Raw genomic sequence first — 12,838 nt, 5'->3', positions numbered from 1 at the left:
GGCACATGTACAGGCCCATCTGAAGTTTGCAAATGAACATCTGGATGATTCTGAGAGTGATTGGGAGAAGGTGCTGTGGTCAGATGAGACTAAAATTGAGCTCTTTGGCATTAACTCAACTCGCCGTGTTTGGAGGAAGAGAAATGCTGCCTATGACCCAAAGAACACCGTCCCCACTGTCAAGCATGGAGGTGGAAACATTATGTTTTGGGGGTGTTTCTCTGCTAAGGGCACAGGACTACTTCACCGCATCAATGGGAGAATGGATGGAGCCATGTACCATCAAATCCTGAGTGACAACCTCCTTCCCTCCACCTGAACATTAAAAATGGCTCGTGGCTGGGTCTTCCAGCACGACAATGACCAGAAACATACAGCCAAGGCAACAAAGGAGTGGCTCAAAAAGAAGCACATTAAGGTCATGGAGTGGCCTAGCCAGTCTCCAGACCTTAATCCCATCGAAAACTTATGGAGGGAGCTGAAGATCCGATTTGCCAAGCGACAGCCTCGGAATCTTAATGATTTACAGATAATCTGCAAAGAGGAGTGGACCAAAATTCCATCTAACATGTATGCAAACCTCATTATCCACTACAAAAAACGTCTGACTGCTGTGCTTGCCAACAAGTGTTTTGCAACCAAGTATTAAGTCTTGTTTGCCAAAGGGATCAAATACTTATTTCTCTGTGCACAATGCAAATAAATATATATAATTTTGACAATGTGATTTTCTGTTTTTTTTTAAAATATATAATCTATCTCTCACTGGTAAAATTAACCTAGCCTAAAAATTCTAGACTGTTCATGTCTTTGACAGTGGGCAAACTTACAAAATCAGCAAGGGATCAAATACTTATTTCCTTCACTGTACATGTTTTTAACTTTTATGAGGATAACTGTGTTTTCCGTTCCAATATTGCAAAAATGCATATTTTATCACTACTATTATGATTGTATTTTTGTCAATTTTAAATTTTCTGTTAATCACTTGCAATTGTCTGGTCTCCATATATTGCACTTGTTTTTGCACTGTTTGTATGCTTGAAAAGGCTCCATATGTAGAGCCGAAACGTTGCGCAAGGGCTAATAAAAAGGCAATTTTTTCACTGTTACTTGGAGTGCTGCCTATTCTTGGACGACTATATATATATATATATATATATATATATATATTATTATTATTTTTTTTTTTTTTCCCTCTATCCCTAACGTCTATCTAACCCTACCCATCACCACACCAGGCCAACACCCCACCTAATATCTCTCCATGTCCGCATAGTCCTGGTGTTGGCTTCCACCACCACACCCTAGGCCTCCCACTCAGCCCCTCGCCTCATGTCCACCCATGTCCTGCATAGTCCAGGGCTGAGCAGGGTACAGCAGAAAAAAAGGACTCCTCCCCCTTATTTCCCCACCCAACCTTTTTAAACCCCCTTCTCTATCCCTATCTTACTCACCTAACATATACCATAACCATAACAAACAACAATAACAATACCCAAAAGCACCAAGTTCGGTTCCTGTAAGCCTTTATACTGCCTTTAAATATCCAAAAACAAAAACCTGATGTGCAACTAATCAGCCTACCACCAGAAAGAGGGAAGGAAAGGGGCCCACCCAGACCACCCCGAGGCCAGTTTTCACCCCCGCGGACACCCACCCTATCGCTTCCCCTATTCCTTTCCCTTATAGCTGTCCCTTCTCTTACCCTGCGTTTTATCTGACCCTAAGCTTACCATTCTTTCCCTATTATGCTCCCTATCGCTTAATTTCTTTTTAGGTGCCTAAACGAGGGCAAACACCCCCCCCCCGGACGAGCCGGCTGAGACCCCCCCACCCGTCCTGAAGGTCAATACCCTAGGGCACCCTAAATTAAAAGCCCCTCCATAAGTGAGAGGCTTTGGATGCTCCCAGTCTATCAACCTCCATAGAACGCACCTTCACCAGGTCACCGATGATATTCCCTACAACCTCTTCCACCAGGAGGATTTCACTCTGTGTAGATACTAAACACTGTGTGTTCCATGTAAAGTGTCTTACTACTACATTGACTAAAAAGGATGTGTTTCGGTCCCTACCACCAAGGTCTCTGAACATCCCATAGGCCCACCCGGCATAGGAGAGGCAAGCCAACCAATGGAGGAGCCCACTCTTTTGTATACCTCTGCATTAAAGGGGCCATGAAGCAGGAAATGCTCCATGCTTTCTAATGTATCGCTACACTCCTCCTGAGGACATCCTCTGTTTCTGTACTTGGGATTGCCCCTTACATACAGCCTCCCATGAAAGCAGCACCAAGCCAGATACCAAAACTTCTGGGGAATACTCACCGAGTTTAAAAGTTTTAATCCCACCCCGAGGTCACTACTTGGGCAGTCTTTGAGTGCCAGGGGCTTCTGGAAGTGGGTCATCAGAATCTTTCTGTCAAGAAATTTTCTCGGCATGGTCCCGATCTCCCACACTCCCAGACCCCACTGGTGCACCATCTTCAAAACCAGGGCGGCATAAGCCGGGAGATGTCCGTGGGGTGTACGCAAGTCTTTCACTTGGCCTCCTCTCTCCCATTCCTGGAAGAAGGGCTGAAACCACTCCCTGCAGGAGAGAATCCACCAAAGACCCCTCTCATGCCTGAGGTTTGCTAGATTAATTTTAATAAATGTGTTCACTAGGAACACCACTGAGTTAACCATACCTAACCCTCCTAGTCTCCTTGGCAGATATGTGACTTCTCTATTAATTAAGTTAAGCCTGTTCCCCCACAACAGTTGAAAGAACAGGCTATAGACCAGAGTCCAGAGAGGTTCTGGCAAGATGCACACACTGCCAAGTTAGAGCAACATGGGCACCAGATAAGCCTTGGCCAGGTGAACCCTTGCTCTAAGGGTTAAGGACCAACCTTTCCATTGGTCAACCTTCTGAGTGACTAATTTTAGCCTGCCATCCCAGTTTTTCTTGGGATAATCTCCTGGGCCAAATTCCACTCCTAAGATCTTTGCAGACCCCTGGGGCTCAGGAAGGGTGTCCAGGAGACCAAAACTAGGATCTCCTCCTCCAAGCTAGAGACTCCCACACTTGACACGATTAATCCTGGACCCAGATGCCCGTGAGTAACATTCCACTTCTGACATCAGCCACTCTGCCTCCCCTTGCGAGGAGATGAAGATAGAGATGTCATCCGCATATGCAACCACCCTCTGAGTGGCTTCTGGCTCTTCCAAGCCGACCCTGATCACCGCCAATGGTCCACGATCAACCCTTCTGAGAAAAGGGTCAATCGCAAACACATACAGCAAAGGACTAGGAGCAGAGGACAACCCTGGCGGACACCAGACCCAACCTCAAAGGGGGTTCCAACCCAAACATTGACCAGTGCAAAAGTCTCTGCCCCAGTGTATAAGGTCTGGAGCCAATTAACAAACCCTCCCGGCAGGCCATACCTCAGAAGGACCAACCATAGATACTCATGATTCACCCGGTCAAAAGCTTTGGCCTGGTCCAAAGACAGGACATACCCCTTCCACTGACCAGAATTTCCCCGCTCACTGCCTCCCTTACATTGAAGACAACACTAAATGTGCTGCGGCCTGGAACAAAGCAATACTGGCCAGGTGAAAGAAGCTGGGGCGCAAATTTCACCAACCGATTAAACAGCACCTTTGCGAGAACCTTTCAGACCGCATTGAGTAGCGCAATGGGACGCCAATTCTCAATACGAGTCGAATCCTTACCCTTTGATAGAACAATCAAAGCTGACCTCCACATTGACTTTGGCAGAGTGCCCGAGGATAGACATTAATTAAACATCTCCGGCAAGAGGGGAACTAGGGTTCCTTTAAAGGTCTTATAACACGTTAAGTCATCCGGCCCTGGTGACTTTTTCAGGCCTAGCCCGTCAATCGCCAGCATTACTTCCTTTACTTTTATTGGATCTATCAAAACATTAAGAGAGGAATCCTCTCCTGGCTCAGGAATGGTCTCAGCCAGGAAAGCCGACATCTCCTCCTGGTTTTGATCCCGCTTACCCAAAAGGTGTGAGTAGAAGGATCTAACGACCTCCAGAATCCCTGATTTGGATCTCCTCAGGGACTCTGTACTATCTATTAGTCCTGTCAGGATTTTACGACTCACTGACATCTTACAATTCCTCTAGGGGTCGGGCGATCGGTACCTCCCGAAATCCCTCTCAAGAACCAAAGATGCGTGCCTATCATACTGACACCTCTTGAGCAATGCTTTCACCCTGGAGATCTCCTCTTGGCTACCTCCAGCCGAGACCAGTTGCTCGAGTTTCCTCCTCAGCTCCTGATACAGGCGATACCTGTTCATGGACCTGAGGCCTGAGAGCTGGCGTAAAAATCCTGGCACCCGATATTTGAACAACTCCCACCGCTCTGACTTAGTTCCACCTAGATCCAACAAATGTACCTGGTCCTGAAGAAAATCCTCAAAGGCTTCTTCCAGGAGAGTAGAATTCAGCTTCCATATACCTCTTCCCATCCGGTTCGACTGCAATGTTCAGAGAAAACAAAATCATACAGTGGTCGGAGAATTCCACCTCAACAACGGACACTGGTGAAGAGATGGCTTCCTCCTTCAAAAAAAACCCATCTATCCTAAACCTACAACATCCTCTTTGATAGGTGAACCCGGGGTGACCTGGGGCCTAATGTGGATATCCACAAGACGAGCTTCGCTAGCTATGCTATTTAAAGCTACGCTATCATAGGCCAATCTATCTTTGAAACCTCCTCTTTCACGGGGTCTAACTACAGTATTAAAATCCCCTCCAAAGATGACCTGTCGACTGGAAAAAAGGAAAGGCTTAATCCTCATGAAGAGACTTTTCCTATCCCATTTGGTCTGGGGAACATAGATATTAATTAATCTTAGTTCTTGTCCCTTCATAAGAACATCTAAGATCAGACAACTCCCCATTTCTAATTCTATCATCCGTCGGCATTGTACCGGTGCAGTGAAAAGGACCGCCACACCGCTATATGGCTCAGCCGCAAGAGGCCAGTAGGAGGGTCCACGTCACCAATCCCTCCTGGCTTTAACGACATCTGTTAAAAGTAACAGTCTGGTCTCTTGCAAAAACAAAACGTCAGCTTCAACTCGGCTGAGAAAATCAAAGGCTGTAAATTTAGCCATATCTGATTTCATGCTGGCGACATTAATTGAAGCCAGCGTCAACGGCGTGGGTACCGCCATCATGGATGATTGTAATTAGACGGCTTTCTTCTTCCCTCCCCTGTCATGGTCAGAAGAGGACCACCCGGACTCTTTTTCCTTCACCCTTTTTTTTAGAAATTGTGGAGTCCATCTCATCCTGACTCACTCTCCCTCCCGACTCATTCTCCCATTCTCGTCCCCCTGTCCCAGGTTGACCCCCGCCAAAGAGGCCTTTGTACCCCTCGAGGGAAGGGGTGCAGCACCCCCTGAGACCCCTACCTCACCCTCCTCATTTTGTTGAGAAGCTGGAAAATCCATGAGGGCTTGGTAGCGGTTGGGGGAGTGCACCAGACGGGTGCAGCATTTACCTTCTGTGGTCAGGGTTTGGCCGGATGACTTTGGCGCCTTCAAGATCTTACCCTGTGTCCCAAATGTTCTTTTAGGCTGTACCCTCTCTTCCTTACCAACACTTTCATATTGGAAGGATTGAGAGCCCTCAGCCGCTTGCTCCCTCTGGATCCTCCTGACCTCCTCATCCAATTCAGCGTCCCCAAGGGCATCCGTCTCCAGGGCAGGTTTCCGGGCCAGAGGTCCCCCCAGTTACCTCGGCTTCTCTCAGCTCCCTTTCGTTTTGCCTCTTCTCCAGCCTTCGTTGGTAGGAAGGCTGGAGCCCTTTCCTCGATGTCGTCACTTGCCCTTTTGCCCCGTCGTCTCTGCATGCCTCCTCACCCGCAGGAGCCACCCCACTTTCTCTTCCTGCAGGCTTAGAGACTACATTGACCACGGAGTGGGGATACCTACTGAATGGGTGACCTAAGTCACCACACAGGCGACACCTAATCTGGTCACACGATGCAGCCAGATGACCTACCCCCCCACAATGAGCGCACTTCTGCACCGTGCAGCCCGCGCTCAAGTGTGAGGGGTCGCCACACCGGTGACACAGCCTCCGCTGCCCCTGGTAGAAGACCAGGATACAATCCCTCCCAAGGAAAGCAGAGGATGGTATGTGGCACACAGTTTGCCCCACACGCCTAAGTTTGACGATAAATGTCCAGGCCCCTGACCAGATGCCAAACTCGTCTATGTTCTTCCTAGGCATCTCCGCTACCTCTCCAAACCGACTTAACCAGGTCATGATGTCAATGCAAGAAAGCGACTCGTTACGGGTGAGAACGGACACTTTCTTGAGACCACTCTGGCAGGATATTGCTTGTGCAGCAAATTCCTGCCAGCTGGGCTCGCTCTTCACCAGCTCATAGTTCCCCCAGAAAACCTCAAGGCCTCCCGGGTGAACAAAGCTGATGTCGAACTCAGCTGAGCCATAAGGATGTATCAGGGCAAAGATGTCACCCGCCCTGAAGCCCATCCCCAGCAGCAGCTCCACAACCGTTTTTCTGGGGGGACAGATTTCATTGCCACGCCACCGGAGACGGACCACATTCCTCCTGACCACAGCCTGCCCGGGTTGTCGAGAGCGACCACTGATCTCCTCTCTTTTCTCGGAAGGCTTCCAACCCATACCTATCTATCCAGAAAGATAGGTCTCTCTGCACACCCCCTACTGTTAGGGACTGTTTCCCCTCCCTTAAGGCCTGTAGGAGGCGCTGTTGCAAGTGACCTTCCTTTGGACCCGAGGACGAGGATGGGTGGGCCGGTGGTCCCACCCCCACTACCCCAGCATAGGTTCTGCTAGGGGCACCGGGAAGAGGAGCACCAGGGCCCCCCCCACATTTTCGGTTGACACATTCCCTCTCCCGGTCATTCTATTGGCCAAGCCAGGTTCAACGTGATTCTTTTTCGCCATTGCTTTCCCTGCACTGACTAACACCTTTGCATCCTTAGGTGCACTTGTGGAGGGGCCGCCAGATGACATGAGCGGCACCTCCACACAACCCTCCGCATCATGAGTGTCCATTTCACTTGTCAGGGCACTAATATTATTTACTGTAACATTTTTACTGACATTGTTATCCTTATTAGTGTCTTTCTGTCCTTCCACGCCACTTTGCAGTGGCTGCTCTGCTATTTCAACAATTTTTCCTGCCCAGACACCCCCTCCTCTGCTCCGGAGTTGCTGGCTCCGCCCCTTTCAGAGGCATCAACTCCGCCCTTGTTAGAGGTGTCGGAGTCGGAGTCCTCGGGACTGCACTGCTGTCTGCTTCTGGTCTGCCCCCTCCTCCGATGCTTGGCTCACGCCGTTCACCGGTCTCAGGGGCTCGCCGTCAGCAGACTTTGCGACCACGCCTCCTGCTGTGCTCCGGCCACTAGCGCCGCCCACTTCACAGCGAGCGGCGTCTGGCACAATTTTGCCCGGCCTCGTAGCTTTCTCCCCACTTCCCCGCCCCGACCCCACTACAGGGGCCGGAGTTGGGGGGTTTGCGGGCTCTGCACCCTGGACCAAAATCTCTTCTAGCCCAGAGTGCAGGGGAGACCTATGGATGTATACCAGTCTCACCTCTTTTTGTCTTCTTTCCTCTCTCAGCTTCTGATTAATTTTTTTCTTCCTTTTCCTCTCTGCTGCCGCACTTCTTACTTCCTCCTCCGGGGGCAGCTCCGAGCCAAAACTGAATCTCTCCAGTGAAACGGGGGATTCTTGGCCACAAATCTGCATCAGCAGACCAGGGGGATTCTCCCCCTCTGACCCGAAGGTGATCCCCGATTCCGGTAGACGCACCACATTGGGCACGATTGCACTAACTGTAAACTACCCTGACTAACATTGCGCCTCTAAGTCCAAATCTTCCCGTGCTGAGACCGACACCAGTTTGTCAGGGGTTTCAGCCTCCATGTTTGCCACCGTGGTTCTTTGCTCTTTTCCTCCTCTTTGTTGGCTTAATTCAGCCATTTCCATGAAATGGTCCTCATTTTGAAGCTTTTCAGAGAAAACTCCTCCTCCACTTATTATTATGGCTCTCCTGTCCTCCACCTCCTTCACCTCCCGGACCAAGGAGTGGACCAGTGCGGCATACTTGGCCCGCCTGCCGCCATAGGACTTTGCTGCCCTCTGCCGGGCTGCCATCAGGTCTCCACGGAGACGCTACTGGGACCTTCCTCGGTCTTTGTACTCCTCGAGGTGGGCCACTAGGCTGGAGCCAAAAGTGGTAGCCTCCTCTCCCTCCCTTAGTGACCCCCACTCGGACGGGTCCCTGCAGCCATGATGTTCCGGGCCCGGTCCTGCTGGTCCTTCTCCTGTGGAGTGCTCTCCTTGTGGCATGCTGCGATGCCCCAGCCCTGGGAGGGGACGAGGCCATGTTGCTGCAGCCCCGAGATGTCCTTCTCTCTCCCAGGGCTGGCATCACTTTCCCAGCCGGCTGGGATGTCCCTCCATCCCCCACTGGCCTACTCCGGATCTGTAGTGCAGGCTCATGGAGCTTACACTATACATTCATCACCCACTATAGGTTGAATTCCCAGATAGCCTTCTGTACTCCGGTAAAGCCCTCCCTAATGGGATTTACTCCTTGCTAGTTCCCCATTATTGTGAAGCTGTTAGGACGTAAGGGAATTGTTGATTTCTAACGCTACCTATTTTCCCTTAGTCCTAACAGCAGCACAAGCTTCCTGTTAGGGATCTGCCAGGTACTTCATCTAGGTATACTCCTGGGATTAACCCCTTCCCTCTTTAGCCACTTTTGACCTTCCTGACAGAGCCTCATTTTTCAAATCTGACATGTTTCACTTTATGTGGTAATAACGTTGAAATGCTTTCACCTATCCGGGCGATTCTGAGATTGTTTTCTCGTGACACATTGGACTTTATGTTACTGGTAAAATTTGGTCGATACATTCAGTATTTAATTGTGAAAAACACGAAAATATAGTGAAAAATTGCAAAAATTAGCATTTTTCTCAATTTAAATGTATCTGCTTGTAAGACAGGCAGTTATACCACACAAAATTGTTGCTAATTAACATCCCCCATATGTCTACTTTAGATTGGCATCGTTTTTTGAACATCCTTTTATTTTTCTATGACCTCACAAGGCTTAGAACTTTAGCAGCAATTTCTCACATTTTCAAGAAAATTTCAAAAGGCTATTTTTACAGGGGCCAGTTCAGTTGTGAAGTGGTTTTGAGGGCCTTATATATTAGAAACCCCCAAAAAGTCACCCCATTTTAAAAACTTCACCCCTCAAAGGATTCAAAACAGCATTTAGAAAATGTCTTAACCCTTTACACATTTCACAGGAATTAAAGCAAAGTAGAGGTGAAATTTACAAATTTCATATTTTTTTGCAGAAATAAATTTTTAATACAATTTTTTTTATAACACAGAAGGTTTTACCAGAGAAATGCAACTCAATATTTGTTGCCCAGTTTCTGCAGTTTTAGGAAATATCCCACATGTGGCCGTAGCGTGCTACTGGACTGAAGCACCGGCCTCAGAAGCAAAGGAGCACCTAGTGGATTTTGGGGCCTTATTTTTGTTAGAATATATTTTAGGCACCATGTCAGGTTTGAAGGACTCTTGCGGTGCCAAAACAGTGAAAATCCCCCAAAAGTGACCCCATCTGGGAAACTAGACACCTCAAGGAAATTATCTAGGGGTGTAGTGAGCATTTTGACCGCACAGGTTTTTTACAGAAATTATTGGAAGTAGGCCGTGAAAATTAAAATCAACATTTCTTCAAAGAAAATGTAGGTTTAGCGATTTTTTTTTTCATTTCCACAAGGACTAAAGGAGAAAAAGCATCGCAAAATTTATAAAGCAATTTCTCCCGAGTAAAACACTACCCCACATGTGGTAATAAATGGATATTTGGACACACGGCAGGGCTTAGAAGGGAAAGAGCGCCGTTTGGCTTTTGGAGCTCAAATTTAGCAGGAATGGTTTGAGAGGCGATGTCACATTTACAAAGCCCCTGAGGGGACAAAACAGTGGAAACCCCCCACAAGTGACCCCATTTCGGAAACTACACCCATTGAGGAAATTATCTAGGGGTATAGTGAGCGTTTTGACCCCACAAGTTTTTTGCATAAATTATTGGAAGTAGGCTGTGAAAATGATAATCTAAATTTTTTCAAAGAAAATGTAGGTTTAGCTAATTTATTCTCATTTCCACAAGGACTGAAGGAGAAAAAGCACCGTAAAATTTGTAAAGCAATTTCTCCCGAGTAAAACAATACCCCACATGTGGTAATAAACGGTTGTTTGGACACACGGCAGGGCTTAGAAGGGAAAGAGCGCCATTTGGCTTTTGGAGTTCACATTTAGCAGGAATGGTTTGCGGAGGCCATGTCACATTTACGAAGCCCCTGAGGGGACAAAACAGTGGAAACCCCCCACAAGTGACCCCATTTTGGAGACTACAGCCATTGAGGAAATTATCTAGGGGTATAGTGAGCGATTTGACCCCACAGTTTTTTTGCAGAAAATATTGGAAGTAGGCCCTGAAAATAATAATCTACATTTTTTCCAAAAAAATCTAGGTTTAGCTAATTTTTTCTCATTTCCAGAAGGACTGAAGGAGAAAAAGCACCACAAAATTTGTAAAGCAATTTCTCCCGAGTAAAACAATACCCCACATGTGGTAATAAACGGTTGTTTGGACACACGGCAGGGCTTAGAAGGGAAACAGCACTATTTGGCTTTTTGAGATCACATTTAGCAGGAATGGTTTGCGGAGGCCAGGTCACATTTGCAAAGCCCCTGAGGGGACAAAACAATGAAAACGCCCAAAAAGGGACTCCATTTAGGAAACTACACCTCTTGAGGAATTCATCTAGGGGTGTAGTAAGCATTTTGACCCCACAGACGTTTCATAGAATTTATTAGAATTAGGCAGTGAAAATAAAAACAGTCCTTTTTCTTCAATAAGACGTAGCTTTAGCGCAATTTTTTTCATTTTCTCAACAAATAAAGGAAAAAAAGGAACCCAAAATTTGTAAAGCAATTTCTCCCGAGTACGGCAATACCCCATATGTGGTCATAAACTGCTGTTTGGGCAAACGGCAGGGCTCAGAAGGAAAGGACCGCAATTTGGAGTGCAGATGTTGCTGGATTGGTTTCTGGGCGCCTGTGGGCCCAAAACAGTGGAAACCCCCCAGAAGTGACCCCATTTTAGAAACGACACCCCTCAATGCATTTACCAAGGGGTGTAGTAAGCATTTTAACCCTGCAGGTGCTTTGTAGAAATTAGTGTTCACTCGATGTTGCAGAGTGAAAATGGGATTTTCTTCCATAGATATGCCAATATGTGGTGCCCGGCTTGTGCCACCATAACAAGACAGCCCTCTAATTATTATGCGGTGTTTCCCGGTTTTAGAAACACCCTACATGTGGCCCTAATCTTTTGCCTGGACATATGACAGGGCTCAGGAGTGAAGAGTACCATGCGGAGTGGAGGCCTAATTTGGCGATTTACAAAGTATTGGTTCACAACTGCAGAGGCTCAGATGTGAAATAATAAAAAGAAACCCCTGAGAAGTGACCCCATTATGGAAACTGCACCCCTCAAGGCATTTATTAAGAGGTGTAGTGAGGATTTTCACCCAACAGGTCTTTTCCATAAATGATTGCGCTGCAGATGGTGCAAATTAAAAATTTATATTTTTCCCTAGATATGCCATTCAGTGGCAAATATGTCATGCCAAGCTTATGACACTGGAAACACACACCCCAAAAATTGTTAAAAGGGTTCTCCCGGGTATGACGATGCCATATATGTTGAAGGAAACTGCCGTTTGGGCACGCTGTAGGGTTCAGAGCCGAGGGAGCACCATTTGGCTTTTGGAGAGCGGATTTTGCTTGGTACTAAATTTGTTTGAGTATTGCTGGTGTTTTATAATGTGGGGGTACATGTAAGCGGGGCGGAGTATATAAGGGGCATAGTCAGGTGGTATGAAAAAAAATTAATAATCCATAGATGTGTGTTACGCTGTGAAGCAATCCTTTCCGCACAGGCCGGTGTCGCACTGATAAATGGTGTAATTTCTTATCCCCCTTTTGGTCCACACTCCGCGCCTTTGTAGTTTGGGGAATTTTGCTGGGAAAGTGTTGTCCTGGTATAATACGGGCACCGTCGCTTCCAGCGGATATGTTTGGGCCCTCCCTTTCCTGGTTCCCTAATTTTAGGTCCTTGATAAATCGCCTCTTCAAACAGAAGAAATGTTCCCCTCGGGCACAACTGCATATTTTTTTATTTCCTGACTTATTGGAGCCACAACTAATTTTATTTTTCATAGACGTAGCGGTATGAGGGCTGGTTTGTTGCGGGATGAGCTGTAGTTATTATTGGTACCATTTTGGGGTACATGTGACTTTTTGATCACCTTTTATCCTATTTTTTGGGATGCCAGGTAAACAAAAAAATGCAATTCTGGCACAGCTTTTTTCGTTTTTTTTATACAGCGTTCACCACGCGTTATAAACTACATGTTAACTTTATTCTGTGGGACAGTATGATTCTGGCGATACCTAATTTATAGCACTTTTTTATGTTTTACAACTTTTTTCACAATAAAATTACTTTTGTAAAAAGAATGTATTTTTTTTCTGTTGCAAAGTTGTGAGAACCATAACGTTTTAATTTTTTTGTCGACGGAGGTGTATGAGGGCTTGTTTTTTGCGGGACGAGCTATAGTTTTTATAGGTACCATTTTTGGATACGTGCGACTTTTTGATCACTTTTTATTCTAATATTTGTAGGGCAAAGTGACTAAA

The sequence above is a fragment of the Rhinoderma darwinii genome, chromosome 1 (assembly GCF_050947455.1).
Source record: "Rhinoderma darwinii isolate aRhiDar2 chromosome 1, aRhiDar2.hap1, whole genome shotgun sequence".
NCBI classification, from domain to species: Eukaryota; Metazoa; Chordata; class Amphibia; order Anura; family Rhinodermatidae; genus Rhinoderma; species Rhinoderma darwinii.
Note: the sequence above shows the minus strand (reverse complement) of the source record.